General features: G+C 40.3%; 1 long non-coding RNA gene across 1 annotated transcript; it reads left to right on the forward strand.

The window, feature by feature from the left end:
- The first annotated feature begins 208 nt into the window (after positions 1-208).
- Positions 209-16,859, forward strand: LOC134422771 (uncharacterized). Its single transcript, XR_010028929.1, has 5 exons — positions 209-347; positions 2,874-2,986; positions 4,623-4,726; positions 10,812-11,003; positions 16,784-16,859. It is a non-coding gene; the product is annotated as an uncharacterized LOC134422771 (long non-coding RNA).
- Positions 16,860-17,416: the final 557 nt, after the last annotated feature.

Consider the following 17,416-nt stretch of genomic DNA (forward strand, 5'->3'; position numbering starts at 1 on the left):
GTCATTTTTCATTAGCTATTTCTCTGCAGTATGGTATAGCATCACATGATGACCAAAAACTGCCTAAAGCCTGTCTGGTAGGCAATATGGGTGCTACAAAATCCAAGGAGTTAGTGTACTGAGGGAGAATTTGATCCAAAATGGGAAGGTATTGCATGAATTCTTAAAATCATACTTTTCTCTTTTTTTCTATAGGTAGGCTGGGGATATTTTTAAAATCCTCCCACCAACCTGCCAAATCACAGGATGGAGTTACTCAGTGTCTCCTTTCCATTGAATGTTTTGCCACATGCAAACTTTCCTCTTCTGTCTCAGTGTACTGTGTTTTGCTAGGCTTACTTGCAAAGGTAGGTATTTTGCTAACATATGAATCTGCAAGGAAACTTAATCATATAAATGACCCAGTTCAGAGTCACAGGTCTAATGTCTTTGTCTAAGGGCACATTTCTTATCATGGTGTGGTGTGATAATGATAGGAATTGCTTTTTACTTTTTTATTCCCTGCAAATTCAGCTCAAAGAAAACTAACTTGTAAAGGTTCTAATTATAATGGATTTTTTTTCCTCCTCATTTTCTGTGGATTAGAACCAAACCAAATTATAATATCTCTGATTTCTTTTCTTTGCATTAGGAGTAGGGGAAGGTTAAATGTATCCAACAGCATTTTCTCTGTGGAAAGAAGCTACCCCAGAGTGAATTGCAGCTGCAAATGTGTGGCACCAAAAGCCCTTTCATCCTGACTCACAGCTTCAGTGTCAATAGCTGTTATCCCTGGATTAGTAGTTTGCAGTTCATGTCAAAAAGCACCTAACATGTTGCTGGAACCATGAAATAGATCAAGTTATAATGAAGATTACTGCTGGTCTACAAAGTTTTTAATCTGGCTATATTAATAATTGCTTTGAATCCAGGTGATTTTGTCAGAAGAAAACAGTCTCAGTGTAGATGTTTAAGGGGACAATGAAGGAGATGAGGCTGTTTGGGTATGACAGAGTACCAGTTTTAAAGCTTTGCCTACTTTGCTTACTTTGAAATGCCAGCAGATTGACTTAATTCTGAACTTGTTATTATTGGGTCTCTTTCTGCTGATTTCAATAATCTTACCTCGAAGTAATAAAAAACTCTCTCCAAAGCAAAACAGAAAAAGCCAATCAAAACCTGTAAAAGCAAGAATGCATGTTTTTTTTTAAAGGTTAACTAGGAAGCTTTGGTATTTATTGAACAAAAATATCGGTAGGATATTTCATCATTGGTTTTTTTGGGGGCTCAAAATTTTTTTCATAACTTTTCTGCTGAAGAACTGGGATGTAAAATTTCCTTGTTTAATGACTGGACAAATACTAGATAACTCTACTCATAATTTTATTTCATTGAAATTTTATTCTTATGTTCTTTTAGGACAATTTCAGATATCACTACTCGCTTTCATGAGGCTAAAATATTTCCTGGGTGATACTGCAGGCCACAGTGGTTTGATGTATTTCAGTTCCATTGCAATATTACAGGAACCCTCCTTGGGCTGTTCTACCCTGTACCCTCCAATCTTAAATTAAACTTTTCCAGCTCCACTAAAGACATAGAATTTAAATGAATCCTAGAAAACATTAAATAAGAGTTCATATTTTCCCCCATCAGTTTGTGTTGGATGAATAAGAGGTTCTGTATCTTGTATCAAGGCAGGCCTATCTGTATAATGCTGTAGTTTGATCTGAGCCCACAGCAAAGGGAAGCGGCACATGCTGGGCACTGTTTTATGCTCATGGTAATCTCACTGTGACACATTCACTTTAATCTGTCAATGACTTGTGTTTGACACAGACTTGAATTAATGTTACCAGAATTAAAAGAATAGGAAAAGCTTTTATTTTTAAAATAGACATGCAAAACAGGCAGAGTTGAATGCCTCTAGCCAAGACAGTATCTCAAAGAATGTTCTGTGAGATAGACCCAAAGATCAGGTGCTCTTGCCATGAAGGAGAGAAACTTTATTTGGAAAAACTATATACATAAATCCAGAAAAACTAAACAAAAAAAGCCATTTATTCTCCTCCCTCTAGAATGAGATCTGCAGTAAAAGATGATTAGGTTTGCATGCAATGGCCATAACCAGACTGAGGCATGACGAATTAATGCAAAGGCAATTTCTGTAGCAATCACTAAACAAAGCAAAGATGCCACACAGACACAGCAGAGATGTGTCTTTTGTTTCAGAAAGAGAAGCCTGGTGCCTGACAAAGGGTCAAAAGAGTCTCATGCTGCTGCTGCTGTCGTGGTCTGGCCAAATTTGTGACATCTCCTTCTCTAAGGGATGATGTTGGAAGCCTTGTAGGTTTCAGATCTACTTCATATTAGTAACTGAGAAGGTCTGTGTTGATCCCACAGATGTTTAGATGGCTACTCTGGGCAGTATTCATAGGAGAGAGGGGGATTTACATGTGTCTCCCAGCCAGGGAACTCCTGGGAACTCATTTTTCCTTTTAACTAGATAAAACCAAGAACATGATGATACTATTTATCAGCATGTTATGGTTGTGCCCATAAAACTGACACAGGAAGCTGGCCTGCTTGGTCATCAGTTGAATGTTTACTGAGCTAAATCCTACATCATGACTGTTGACTTGTATTGGGACAAATGTCCAAGTGAAGCTAGGGCAAATTTCCCTTGGAGAGCAAGTTCTGAATTTTGTGTGTTTTGCTTTGGAGAAATATTGGTTGGTGGTATTTATGCAAGACTTATTTTGAGGTTTCATTAGAATCTGAAAAAAACCCCAAAAAATATATGTCCCCCACATTTTTACTAGAGAAAAAAGATCTTTAACTTCCAGAAGCAAATTATCATTTTAATTCTCTTGCTTCCCTATTTTCTTGTCAAGGTTAAAAGAATGGAGTGTACTGGAGTCAGGAAGGCTCAGTGTCTGTTGGAGGTGAAGTCACCAGCATTGCATTTCTCCACCAGTCACAACTGATAAGTTCAAAACCACATCAGGTGAGTTTATTGTACCCTTGACTTGAAATGTGAAAGTCAATGCATGTGCAATCACATATCCCTGTAAAACCTCTTCCTTGTCAAATCACATATCACTAATGAGTTTTTAACTGTGAGCTTGGCTATTTAAATTGTCAAATTTCTTCTGCATTCATATGGTACAAACAGATAGATAAAAATACCAATGTTATGGTCAGTTCTGCATTTTAGGTTAAAAAGTGCATATAATTTTCTTTTTTACTCAAAAAGTATTGCTAGCAAATCAAAATAGAAAACACAAGCAAACAGAAGAGGGAATATTTGAACAAGTACATGCAAAATAATTATTCAGCACTGCAAACTAGTCTTTTGCAAAGCTTTAAATAATATATGTACAGAGATTAGAAATCCCTGCAAGGAAGTTTTTAATTTTTTCCTGTATGCTTCTCTCCAATATTTTCTTTGAAGCTCACATGGCATATCTTTTAGCCTAATTCAAAATGATGTTTTTACATCAAAAACTGCAGCCAAGCCAATGCTTTTCCTTCAACTGGTTGTTCAAAGGGGAAAAAATCATTAAAATTTGTTTTTTAAAAGCATTCTGCTTTGTGTTAGTCAACGTGTAATCTCTTTCTCTCTCTCTCCTTTTCTCTTCTCCTTTTCTCTTCTCCTTTTCTCTTCTCCTTTTCTCTTCTCCTTTTCTCTTCTCCTTTTCTTTTCTGTCTTGTTTTGGAAATAAACACCTGTCCATACAATATGTAATTTTTAAAAGATATCTCTGTATTTCTTCAAATGTTACATTCGTTGAAAATATTTTTGCTCTAAAACATGATAAAGAAACAGATCCTTTTCTTTAGGTAATGGATGGCCATAGTGGTTAAAAATCCAACAATTCTTCATTGGAAAGTACTAGTAAATGACACAAATTTTTGTGTTACAAAATTCTTTAGCTGAATTACAAAGTATGTGAAAGAAAGTGCAGAACAATCAGGGGTTAGAAACAAAACTAGGAAAACAAAGCTATAAAGACATACTATATTAAGCCCTGCGGCAGTGCACCTTATTTATACAACAGAGAATGTCTACAGAATAAGCAACCAGCACAACAGAGGTATGACTAATAGATAGGTATGAATCAGTGGATTTGTATTCTCCTCACACATCCCTCTTCCCAAAAGCAGAGAAAATGAAAGAAACCCCCTCCTGCGCTTTCTCACACATTCATCCTTTTCAAACCTGATGCTCACAGTTATGATAGTTAAATTTTAGCTTTGGGCAGCCCAGGGTACTAATCTTGCATGACCTGTTCCAAATGAAATCATGCCCTTATGACTCATTTGCTTTCCCTGTCTAATTTTTTTTTTCTCTTTGAGGATCCTGTATCCAAGGACTCTTTCTATCAAAATAATAATAATTTAAAAAAAACCTAGAATCTCTCTTGTTGCTATAGATTTAAATACGAAGAGGAAGAACATAGGTTTTGATATTGTGGAATCTGGATTACTTCTAGATCACAGTTTTCCAGCTTCAATTTAGTTGCATGGAAGGACATTTTCTTAATATCAGGTTTATAACTACCCCTGAGTGCCAATAAATGAATATCTAATTGCAGTGCTGTTAAAATCAATTGATAAATTTGTTTCTATGGTTCTTATAGGCAGGCAACTACTAAGAACAGAAAGTACCATCTCTGCCATGATAAATCACCCCCAGGAAAACCAGCTTATCCCAGCTCAGGGTGGCCACAAAACCAACATTCCAGTAAGTGGCTTTGTCTCTAAGAATATCCCAGCTGTTTTATCACTAATTATTCATGTAAATTCAGATCTTCTGGGGTTTTTTTACAAATGTAGTGCTTATGGATTACTTGGAGGTACATGTATGGGTTTCAGCCTTTCACAATACCTCCTCACAAAAAAAAATTGTTATTTTTTTGTTCTAGAAGATATATATCACTATAACTGGTTTGTGCCTTAAATGTGCTTTTCTGTGCAGCTGGGGTTTGAGAAGGATTCCAGTGATTCATTGGCCTTGTCCTGGGTCTCGTGCAATAGCACATTAACCTTGGTGGAATATGTGAAAAGAACAGGGTCTCGACCTTGCAAACGCTGCTGCATGTGCCAGGCTTCCCCTGCGGGACTCCCTGCAGCTCCCCTGGAAAATGCCTAACACCATATACGGGAGGATTGATTTTGCAGGGGGAGTAATGTTAGGATACAAACCATACTCTGCTACTTATACTGCCTTTCCAATGTAATACAAAAGCCCTGCAATCTGCTTTCAGCTGTGATTGCAGTTAGCAGATGAATATAGGGGGCTTCTGTAAAGGATGTTGGTTTAACCCAAGCTCCTCATGCTTAGCTGTTCTTGTTTGCCTCTGTAATTAATGACAAAGTGTTTTTCTCATGTTTCTTATCTATGGTTGGGTAACTCCAGACACAAATGCCAGATCTGATGAACCTGAAAGGGAAAGTAGGTGGGAGCAAATTTTCCAAGAGCGTTATTCTAGTTGACAGGTCTGCCTCTTGTGACATTAATAATGCTTCACAAATGTTGATATAAATCAAGATAAAGCCAGAAGCAAACCATAGGCAGGATGGGGAGCCTTGGCTCTGCAGTTTTAGCATCCCCAGAGCTGATAGAAAGACTGCAGTTTTCAGCTGTGAATACCTTTCTTATTCTAGAAGCTTGTACAATAATATAGGTTCTACATCTGCCTGTATATATGAATCAGGCATCCCCAGGGCCAAATCAGCAAACTTGATTGAACAGTGGATCCAAAATACAGTGGCTAAAAAAAAAGGTCTTTTCATGCACTTTGGTGGGCTCAATCTCAGCATGTCCCTGAAATCTAATTCTCTGGCTACTTCTGTGACTTTGCAGGTCCACATTTCTGGAGCACTTTGGTATCAAAATACCAGCTTGGTACTCCAGTCCTTATGCAAGAAGGCACATCTTAAATTTACAGAAATAAGAAGGTAGCTGGCAATCTTTCAGAGTTTATGTGCAAAATAAGTTGGTTATAGGCCTTATGTTGCTTCTGGAAGTAAGAACAAATATTAGTTCCTCTTGGTGCTGCAGAGCTCCTCTCTAGCTTTTGTTTGTGGTGAAGTGCTCAGTCTGAGATTAGTAAAGAACAGGGCAATCTACAAAGTACACAGGAGAGGAATGAGCCTGGAGCCAAGGTAAGTGTTTGCAGTGCTGTGTTAGAGTCCCTGCCTAATAATGAGGTGCCTTTTGAAAGTGAAGGGCGTTACCTCTCCTGAATGTAGAATTCTGTTCCTAAAATATGTCTTTTAACACCTGCAGCTGCTGATTCTGCTTTTCTGCTGCTGTATGGTTAAGACAGCAAACACCAGAGGATAATATTTTGGCAGGAACTACTCTGTCTGCACTTTTTCTTCCATGGAAGATGCACGAAGGTCAAAAGATTTCAAGGGAGGTTTTGTGAACAAGAGAGCTGCATGTTCTGTAGTGGAAGGTGGATACCACAGCAGCATTTTAAGAAATTGGCGTTGTTTTATTTTTCTGTGGGTCTTCTTGCAAAGCCTTGTCTTCCACTCATGTGTGGAGCTCTTTCTTGACAAAGAAAATTTTTAACTCTAAAGCCATTTGTCTATCTGGACAAGTAGTCGAACTCTGCTCACTTCACCTCCTGCCCAGCTTCTCTCTCTCCACTATCTCTTTCTGACTGGTCTCAGAGTTTTTCTCACTTAAGCTCCTTTGCAAATGGAGAGAGAACTCTTCCTTGCTTTTTTTTTATCATTCCTGACAGCTTTTACTCCTGGAATCTGTGTCCAAACTGTTTCCCAACACCTGCCTCAGTCCCTTCTTTGCCTTGCTCCATTAAAGCAGTATGTATCTCTAAGCAAAGGCATGATCTTTTCAATTAACAGTGAAATTTGATCTAAGTTCTAGGGCAGTAATTCCCTCTTTGATGTATTTGTTGTCTACATTGCTTGGGTATCTGTACCAAAGAGGGATGTTGCTCCAAATCTGAACACTAAGGATAGTAAATGCATGGAAAAATATGCCCTTGAACTAGACCTTGAACTTCCCAGGAAACCTTCATTTACTCCCATCAAGGTATAGGGAAAAAGCAATTAAATGGTTTAACATTTGCACTGTCTGCTGAACTGCAGTTGCTGAGTTTAATGCAGCATTTGCACCTAGCAGAGTAAATCAGCTGTGCAGCAGGTTGAGCTTCTGATTATAATAAGATAGGACAATACCCTACCTGTAAGACATGAAGCCACATCTCCAACAATGTGATAAGACTGAGACAGAGAATAAGGAAAAAAAAATAATTAAATCCTTCTGTCCTTGAGGAAAATGGACCTTGTGGAGACCTTGGAAATCTATTTGCCTATTCTGCAGTAAAGCAAGAACACAACCCTTGTTGACTCTTTCTGGGCAAGATTTCTGATCACAGCTATTACAGAATGCTGGAACTCTGTGGCATGGAAACTTCTCTCCATGTCCATGTCTCTCTTGATGGACATGGAAATATTTGAACATTGGAAATACTGCCCTCAAAACATTTCCTTGGTTTGTGACCTTCAGTACATTTTTCTGACATTACCAGAGTAAAAATTTGTGGTTTTCAGATGTGAGCACATTTCTCCTACATTCTTGGGTTCCAGCCAAGTTCCCTGTAATTTTGGTTTACCTTCATCAGGTCTTTAAGATTCCAGGGAACAGACTATGTCAATTTGAAAAAAGGGTTTAGCTTCATTTGGAGTTGTCTACCAAACTATGACTGTCTCTGTTCCCCTAACTATTACTTCAGTTCTCACTTGAAAGAATTTGCAACTTTCTATTGCACCTGTTACAATGTAAAATTGTCTTTTTCATGCAATCTTTGAACATTTCACTGTTTACATTAATTTACTTTCCTTTTCTTTAAATGTAAATAAACCCCAACAACAACACCAGATGATGGATTCTCTTCATTTATATAACCTTGACTTTACCAGGTGCATTTATCCCAGAAAGGCCTGGCAAGCCCCAGGGTTCTCATTTTTCTTGTAATCTCCTTTCATTGGCATCTAAAGTGGCATTAAGTATACAGACATTTTGACCTTGAAGTCTTCTCAATAGAACAGAAAAGCAAGACCCCTTAAATAATAAAAGAGACAGTTCATACTTTTATGGTTTTAAAATAAGATCCCATTTATTTTCAAATGCTGTGATGATTTTTCGGTGTCTACATTTACTGACTCTTTAAAGACTTAGAAGTTTGTTTCTTTCATCTCCTGAAAACACAACTAAAGTCTAGAAGGGATCTTCTTTTTTAAAAAAATGTGCAGCCCATTTTCATTTCTGGAAATGCTAGTTTTCATTCACCATCTATACCCTTTCATCCTTTCTATAATAACCCATCCTCTTTTTCCTATTACTTTTTTTCCTTTTTCCTGAAAAAATGCTTTGTGTTTCATATTGTCATTCTCCATTTTGACTAAAGATCCTCTAGCATTTTGGATATTCAGTATTAGTCCTTAACTGCTCAATGCACAGACTTCATAAATACTATATTAGCTTTCTCTTTAACAAAAAGACCCAAAATGCCCTATTTTTATTAAGAGTGCAGTGATGAAAACTCATGTAATTTACTTTTGGTACAGTCTCTCATTAAGAGAAACGGAAAGCTGATTTTATAGTCTGAATTGGTACCTTGATAATATAATAGCATATGTCTCATTGACAGAACACAATAAAATATATTTCATTGATACAACACCCCAGTTTCATTTTAATAAGTAAAGAGTTCACGGTATTCCAGACAATTCATTCTGTGATCAAAGTGTTGGCAGAGACTTAAAAAACGTTGCCTGCTGGACATATTCTCCTGCATTTCTCTATGGCACATAAAGCATTTAGGACTAATTACCATTGTCACCTTTAGAAACCATTGAAAAATTGGAAAAATTCAGACACCACCACTGTGGCTGTGTGGCCATGGTGTCTGCAGGGCCAGGGAGCAGCAGTCTGTGTCTCTTGGGATGGCTCCATGTCTGCCAGGAGAATGGCCTCTCCAGTGGCAAGCTCAGCATCTCAAGTGCCTCTTCTGGGGAGGGCTGCAGCTTAGAAAGGACTCATTGCTTTTACAAGGGACTGAAATTTCTGGTGGTTTTGGGCATGGCAGAGAGGGTACACTGACAAGAGGATACACAAGGATGGGGTGGGGGTTTGTGGGGCTTGCAGAGTTGTATTTTAGATATTAGTAACACTTGGGGAGCTGTTATTTTGACGTAGGAAACTTTCCTTCAGTGAACCTTCTGCTGAAGCAAGCTCTGTGCCAGGTTACCACTGAGTGAGTTTACTAACCCTTGAAAAGTGAGGATGGCACAGCTCAGTGGCCCGTGTAAGCTTCTTGTCCCTTAAATGCCAGTGTATGAGAATTTTATATTCTCCCTCTGTGCTTCTCTTTTTCACACTCAGTTGTTCATTCTTCGCATTCTCAACTTTGTTTTCATCCTATTTCTCACTGGAGTTTTTCTCTGCTCCCTCACTGATCCTTCATTTGTAGTCTCTCCTAAGCAGAATAACAATCAAGTGACATTCAGTTTTGTTCCAGCCTTTTCAAAACAGTGTGATTTGAAATTAAAGAGCTTGAATATCCCATCTACAAATCTGTACACAGATGTTTTGTGGATAAATCAAAATTAAAATATTCTGGGAATTATTTTTAAAATTACACCTTACATATGAATTTACAAGGATAGTCCTTAGCCTTGAAAAAACCTTCACTGGAATTAAAATTGCGCAGTGGACTAATCCCACTAGAAGACGTGCTGCAGATACTAGATAATTTTTAGTGTAGGATAAAACTGCAGAGATTGCATGTTTACTCTGTGTTGTAAAATTATATATAATTATATTGTTTGTCCATGTTTTTGTATTTCTGTTAGTTATATGTGAAGACTAATTGGATAGGAATTTGTGTGCATAGAATTCAATTCCACATACCACCACAGACAAATTCACTGTCTCCAAACTATCCACACATTCTTCTTCAGCAAATAAATAGACATGTGGTTAAGTCCTTCAATTCCTTTGAAAAACAGACTTCTAAGCACATGCTTATGTCCTCTGCTGTAGATAAAAGTAGTTTATGGTCTGAATTAAGATGTATGGCCATAATCCCTTACCACTGAAAATTTAATTGTTGAATGTAGCATCACACAAATGATAATGTCTGAAAGCCTGTAAATTCATTTAGCATTCCCTAGTAAAAAGTTTTAGGTGCATAAAGCTTCATCTACAGTGCTAAAAAATATTACAACATGCTCATGTCAAAATCAAGTGCAAAAGTTTTATACAAAGTCAGATATCTCATCTAGTGTGTCTAATATCTCTGAATGTGTGCATGTTTTATGAGTTATAGGTACAATAATTCTGGCTTATTTCACTTGCATAATGCTACGTTTGTGAGCTGAAGGCCTGGATTCAGTGGTGCATGTAGCCAGACCAGGGTAAATTCTGAGAAATATTTTATCCAGAGTCATCTTCTCTAGATGATTCTTTTGCATTAAAGCTACTTTCACAGTGATGTCTTCAGATAAAAGTTCTGAAACAGCCATTCAGATTATCATATGGAACAATTCATGCGATTTTATCTTCTCACACAAGGCTTAAATTTATCTTGAAAGACATAGTTAATTCTTAATGATTTTTATCCAGAACCAGCCAAATTTTTAGAACAAAAGCTGGTATTAGCCCCATGAACAAATGACATCAATTGAAATTTACTTTTTTTGTTCAAGGTGATTGATGTAATTTTGTATTAAAGTGACCTTTGTTAGAAATGTTTTGAGTATAATGATTTCCTGTCCTTTTTGCTCAGAAATCAGAACAGCAGAACTGGCATCAGCCTGTTTCAGCTGCTTCCCCCAATGCTTGAAGGGAAGCAAGCTGCACTGAATGCCTGCTTGAAGGATGGGCAGAGGTGAGGGTCAGCACCAACTAGCCATGGAAATGAAAAATGCCAACCTGAGAGGTTAGGAAGGAACCAGACCTGGGCCTCACACCACTAAAGGTACCGTCCCAAGCTATGAACACTACTGTTTAATGTACACTCATGCTCCATCTGTTTCCTTTTCCATTATTCGAATCTCCCAACCAGTTTCTCATGCACAGGGGGGAATGGTATATGTCCTAGTATTAAGAGTTTCACTAGTAAAACCCCATTTACAACCCTGCGAACTCGTGATACACTACATTAAAATCTAAAAAGATTAACTTGGTTATGCAAATTAAATTTACTGTTTATCTTCTAGATAGTAAAAGTCCTTGTCAACATTGGAATAGCCATATTAGTCTAAATGCATTTCTTTCACTCCAAAGTGAACCACTGTCTGTTTGAAACTCCAATGTAGTTAATGTCCATGGTGTTGATAATGATGTATTTGTATATTCTGACTGATGAGAGATAATCAGAGAGGGAAAGAGCACAGAATTAGCTGTCCTTTTTTCCAGTCAATACAGAATGTATCAATTTATTAGAAGAAAAAAAATGTGCAAATGAACTTCCTGTAATTAGGCCATTCTGACTTGTGCAGAACCACACTTTGTTTGAAATTTATAAAAATTATAACTAGTACAAAACCTTGTGGTTGGTGTCTCTATATGAAGCAACAAGTAAAATGACATTTTTTTCTATTTGAAATACATGAATTTTCAGTAAAGGCACATTGTCAGAGCTGAAAAAAATTGACATATTTGTCCAATATAAGAGTAATTTGTCTAACACGTGTATCAAAGGGCAGAGTAGGGTTTTTTTCCCATTACCCATCTCCCTTAGTCGAGTTCTGAATCCCTGGGACTCTTAGGAGAGTGCAAAGGTTCACACAGACAGAGAAAGTCATAGATGAGTTTATAATAGTTACTCCTGAGATATCTGCATGCCTTTGGCTACCTGTGTTCATTCGGGAGTGCTAATTGATCCAAATACAAGCTGTGGATCACATAGAAAGGCAAGCAGGTGAAAAGGAGAATGTAGAAACACAGTGCAAGTAGAACAAGATAAACTGGACCTGATTTGACCCCAGAGTTAACTGCTGGTGCGGCTGACCCCAGAAGCAGCACTGTGGTTGGATGAGGCGGCGCGGAGTCACACTGCTGGCGTGGGGGGTTGTAGCAATTGCGCATGCGTGGCTTGCGTCACGGCGGCGGGCCGCATGGCCGGCATGGGGTGGCCGCATGGCCGGCCACCGGAAGCTCGTAGACTGGGCTGGGGTGGCTGCTGGCCCGGCGGGCAGGGGGGGTGCTGAGCTTGAGCTGCAGCCGCAGCAGGCACGGGGCAGGCTGAGGCCGCCAGTGTAAGACGCCACGGCGCCAGCATGGGGTGGCGGGGGCGCCCCGCTACCCAACGCAAGCGGTGCCGCGCTGGGACCGGGGGATGGCGCGGAAACAGCGGCAGTAACGGGGTTACCCATGGGCGTCTGCCCTGCCGCGGGGCCCGTGGGCTGCTCGGGCTGTGCTGGATGCGCATGAACGCCGGGGGGGCGGGCAGGGCTTCCTGTGCCAACGCGCACTGGGGGCGCTGCGGGCGGCAGTGCGGCAGCGACGGACGTGGACGGGACTTCGGCCACCGGCGGCGCTGGGTCGGCAGAGGCGGCAAGGGAGACTTGGGGGGCCGGAGGAGCGGCCCCCCAAGGGGCCTGCTGCGGGTAGCGGGGGTGACGGGGGGCGGGGCAGGAGGGGGTGGGGCCACGATGACGCTGGTGGGCTGGTGGGGGCGAAATTAGGGGGCGGGAAGAGCGGCATCCAGGAGAGCTGAGACCAACGGGATGGTAAAGGCGGGGATGGCGGGAGCCGTGGGAGGGGCCATGAAGTCTGGGGGCGTGGCTGGGGCTAGAGGGACGAGTGTCAAGACCGCGAGGGCGGGGGGGTAGGGCGGCAGGGGTGAGCAAGACTGCGGGTACCAAAGCTGTGGGGTCCGACGGGGAGGAGGGGGGCGTGTCCCATTCGAGAGTCACGACAGGAGAAGAGCTCGGCAAGGCAGCTGCTGCGGCCATCCCCCTTGCAGCAAAGAGCTCCACCAGCGCCCTGCAAGCTGGGACCACCTGCGCGGCAGCCAGATCCCAGCAGGAGATATTATTAAAGTGCTCAATCCCCATGTGTCCAAAAGCATCTTTATGACAATCACACTTTACAGCCCTTTTTATAGCAGTCGCGCTTTACGGCACTTTTGCGACAGTTGCACTTTACGGCACTATTATGACAGTCGCACTTTGCGGCAGTTTTATGACAGTCGCACTTTACGGCAGTTTTTACGACAGTTGCACTTTACAGTAGTTTTATGGCAGTCGCACTCTACGGGTTTTTTTTTTACGACAGTCGCACTTTACGGCTGTTTTTTCATGGCAGTTGTACCTTACGGCAGTTTTACGACAGCCGCACTTTACGGCAGTTTTATGACAGTCGCACTTTACGACACTTTTGCGACAGTCGCACTTTACGGCAGTTTTTATGACAGTCGCACTTTACGGCAGTTTCACGACAGTCGCACTTTATGGCCTTTTTACGACAGGCGCACTTTACGGCAGCTTTATGACAGTTGCACTTTACGGTAGTTTTACAACAGTCACACTTTACAGCTTTTTCTTACAACAGTCGCACGTTACGGCAGTTTTTCACGACAGTCACACTTTATGGCACTTTTGCGACAGTCGCACTTTACGGCCTTTTTACGACAGTCGTGCTCTACGGCTTTTTTTATGACAGTCTCACTTTACAGCCTTTCTTAGGACAGTCGCACTTTACAGCAGTTTTGTGACAGTTGCACTTTACAGCCTTTTTTACGACAGTCGCGTTTTACGGCTTTTTTTACGACAGTCGCACTTTACGGCCTTTTTTACGACAGTTGCACTTTTACAACAGTCGTGCTTTACGGCAGTTTTACGACAGTCGCGCTTTATGGCCTTTTTAATGACAGTTGCACTTTACGGCCGCTTTGCGACAGTCGCACTTTACGGCCCTTTTTTTACGACAGACGTGCTTTACGGCCCTTTTTTGTGACAGTTGCGCTTTACGGCTCCTTGTACGACAGTCGCACTTTACAGCCCTTTTTATTTTACGACAGTCACGCATTATGGCAGTTTTGCGACAGTCGCGCTTTACGGCAGATTCTGGAGATGTACAGAATTAAGGCTTGGCATGTGTTTCTTAAAGCTGATTCTGTGACAACTTGAGCAGCTGCTGCTGATCCTGTGTGGCTTTTGACTGTTTGAATAACTTCTGGAGTACCTAGACTTTTACAGTAGGAGAGTGTTGGTACCTCTGGGAATTGAGGTTAGATGCTATCCAGAAGTTCCCCTTGCCTTCCCCCAGGAAAAAATGAGTTTATCAACTAATAAGTTTTGTTTCGTCTGCTTCCAGCCAGCTACCCTTCCATTAAATAGCACTTAGTGCACAAGCCATCCTTCTGTTTACAGTGGGGTTACTCACTTCACACAGGGAGAGTGATGGGATCAGCATCTGAATTGCCCACCACATGGTTGTTGTGACATTAGTGCTTATTGGCTTGGGTTTACCCACAACTTCCAGTTATAAAAAAAACTAAACCAAACCATAAACCACAAGCAAATAAAAATCCCCCCCTCAAAAAAGTGGAAAAGTAATGGGCATTGTGGATTTTGATGTCTTTCTCATATTATGTTTGACTTTTTTGTAATGCAAGCCTACCCACACTACTCTTATATTTATGAATTCACATGCTAGGCAGTCTTGTAATGATTTTTTTTTGGTAACAAGTCCAACCTGTTCTTTTTGTATTTATTTTGTACACTGGCTTATCAATAAATCATTCAAATGATCTTAGTCATCTACTGCAACGTGAAGAAACTATTCTTTGTTTCTGTCAAATCTGCTTCTGAAGTTATCTGTTCACAGGTACATGAATATTTATACAGATGACATTTTCAAGGCATTTTTGGCCCTAGTTTCCTAATGGAGAATAATATTCCCATTTAAATGAACTTTTATTATTTTAATTTTCTATGAAACATTATCACTGCACATAAACTAATGCTTTGTTCACTCGTTTTGATCCCTAATAATCTAATCATATGCAAAAATTATAAGCGAGCTATAAACACTGGTGAATTATAATCAAAAGCAGATTTAATAAGGTGTTCTTAGCTGCTAATTGCCTTCTTGAATTGAAATCTGAAGATTCATGCAGGATGTTTTTAAGGAAAGTCATATTAGGTATGAATTTTGTGAATATATTCTTTAATGATGTCAGTAAAGAGGAAGAAGGTGTTGAGCTATATTCTTAACACTGATGCTGCCAGTGCCTACAGTTCAAGTTTCACCCAATTTTTGCATTACGCATGGAGAAAAATATCATGGACTTTGCATTAAGGTGCTGGGTCTGACCACATTCCTTTTTTATCACCTCAGGTTCTCACTGGGAAAGGGCTGTAACAAACATTGCACTGGGATCTGTTGAAATGTGTCATACTTGATCAGTTTTCTGTGAAATGTGCAGAGGTCTCTGCACAGGAATGGCACTTTGGAAGTTATAACATATTCTCAAATAAGTGTTCTTTTCAAAGGAAACCTTTAACAAGGTGCTGCTGGGATGTTATCCATTCTCTGCAGCATCCTTAAACTCCATGCTCAGGGTCATCTTCAAAAACTGAATTTGTGAGTAAGCATGAAACAGATTTGTCAAGCTGCTGTCCACAAAGTACTCAACAATCTGCATGGTGAAAGGTGGAGGAAAAAACGAGATGCTTATAGCTTGAGCATTTACTTACTTTTCAACTATCAATTTGTTTAAAAGGGGATTATGTTGTTTAAATAAAATAACATAAAATTAATATGAGACTCAGGAATTGTCCCATTTGATCATTGGACTATTACAGAGATAATATTTTGTACTGTATATACTAGATATATAGCTGGATCTACCTACATATGTATCTTAGGAAAATGCCTACAAATAATCCAGTGGCTGAGATTGATGGGTCCCTTGTGTCACAGGGCCTGTTGTATGAACTCCCTGAAAGGAGCCTTTGTTTCCATAGGCAACAGAGCTGCTGTGGCACTATGGATCAAACATATCCGGATTTACTTTTATGCCTCTGAGGTAAACAGTTGCCTGCTGCACTACACAAATACTGAAAGAAAAACTCTCAGTGGGAGACCTGAGCAGCATGAGCGGCAGGCTGCCGAGGAGAGCCTGGCGCAGGCAGCTCCTGGGGGAGCACCACATGCGCTGCCATTTTTGCCTTTCCTGCCATTTAGTGCTTCAACTTTGGTCTTGTGTATTTCACAGCTTAAAGACTAATAGAAAAAGAATCTTTAATGTGATCATTTTTCCTTCTCCCACATCCAGGTAGACTATGTTTTGGTTGTCTTGTCACAGTGGGGCTGGAGATAAAATTATCAAATGGTTCTGCTTTTGACTATTTGAATTGTAGAATTAACTGTACTTCCTGATCTCACCCAGCCCAAACTGTTCGATACAGCTAAATGGAGAGTCTTAAAAGACAATGCAAATCTAGCTGGGTTTTGAAAGCATACCCTTCCATTTTAACCAGAGTGAATGAAATTAAAGCAACATATTATAAAAGGTGGCACAGGAAAAATGACCTTTACATTAAAAAATGAGATGTCTTATGATTGTTGTTGTACAAGAAAAATTAACCACAAAGATCAAAGAGAAATATAAGCTACTGATAAGTTATGTCTGGGTCTGCTGAGTTTGCTTATCCATCTGATTAAAATTATGCTATTCCATGCAATCTATATTTATTTTATTTTGCACTTCCTATTTGTCTTGCTAATGGTTTTGTTCTCTAAAAGGCAGGTTTCCAGAGGTGCAAGCCACAGAGACCTGGTACACTCTGCTGATTCAGTGCAAGTGGAGCCTAATCCTGAGTTAAGTACACAAAGCTTTACAGATGTTGCAGTGAGAATTTTCTGATTGATTTTAATGGTATCCACTGTCACATTTCTGAAACCACTGTTACCCTGCAAATAATCAAACCCATCGAGTTTCTGTCTCTGTGATAGTAGATTGAGACTCACAAAATATATTTGTACTGCTGCTAAAAATGCTCTTAGTGCTTACTTATGCATCTCAATGAAAAGTAAGTGCTCACCCTGTAGGCATAAGTTTTTGAGAGTGTTCAGGGCATGGAAACTCTGCTGCCTCCCTCTTACAGGGTGGATTTGTGCAGTGACCAACTCGTGCCCCTGCAGAGATGGCACCGGCGTCTCAGGTCCCCTGTGCTGAACGAGGCTCCTCCCTGCTGTCCCCAGGAGCCCCAGCCTGTCCCTTCCTGACCTTCCAGGGCTTCTCCTTCGGCATTCTGCTTCTGCTGGAGTAACTTCCCTTCAGAAAGGGAACATGGAACAGCCTTTTGGTCTGTGACTTTCTCTGTCATAAGAGGTCAAGTACTGAAAATTTTTATCTCAGCTGCTCTTGTCATAGAA

This window comes from Melospiza melodia, chromosome 11, assembly GCF_035770615.1.
Source record: "Melospiza melodia melodia isolate bMelMel2 chromosome 11, bMelMel2.pri, whole genome shotgun sequence".
In the NCBI taxonomy this organism is placed as follows: domain Eukaryota; kingdom Metazoa; phylum Chordata; class Aves; order Passeriformes; family Passerellidae; genus Melospiza; species Melospiza melodia.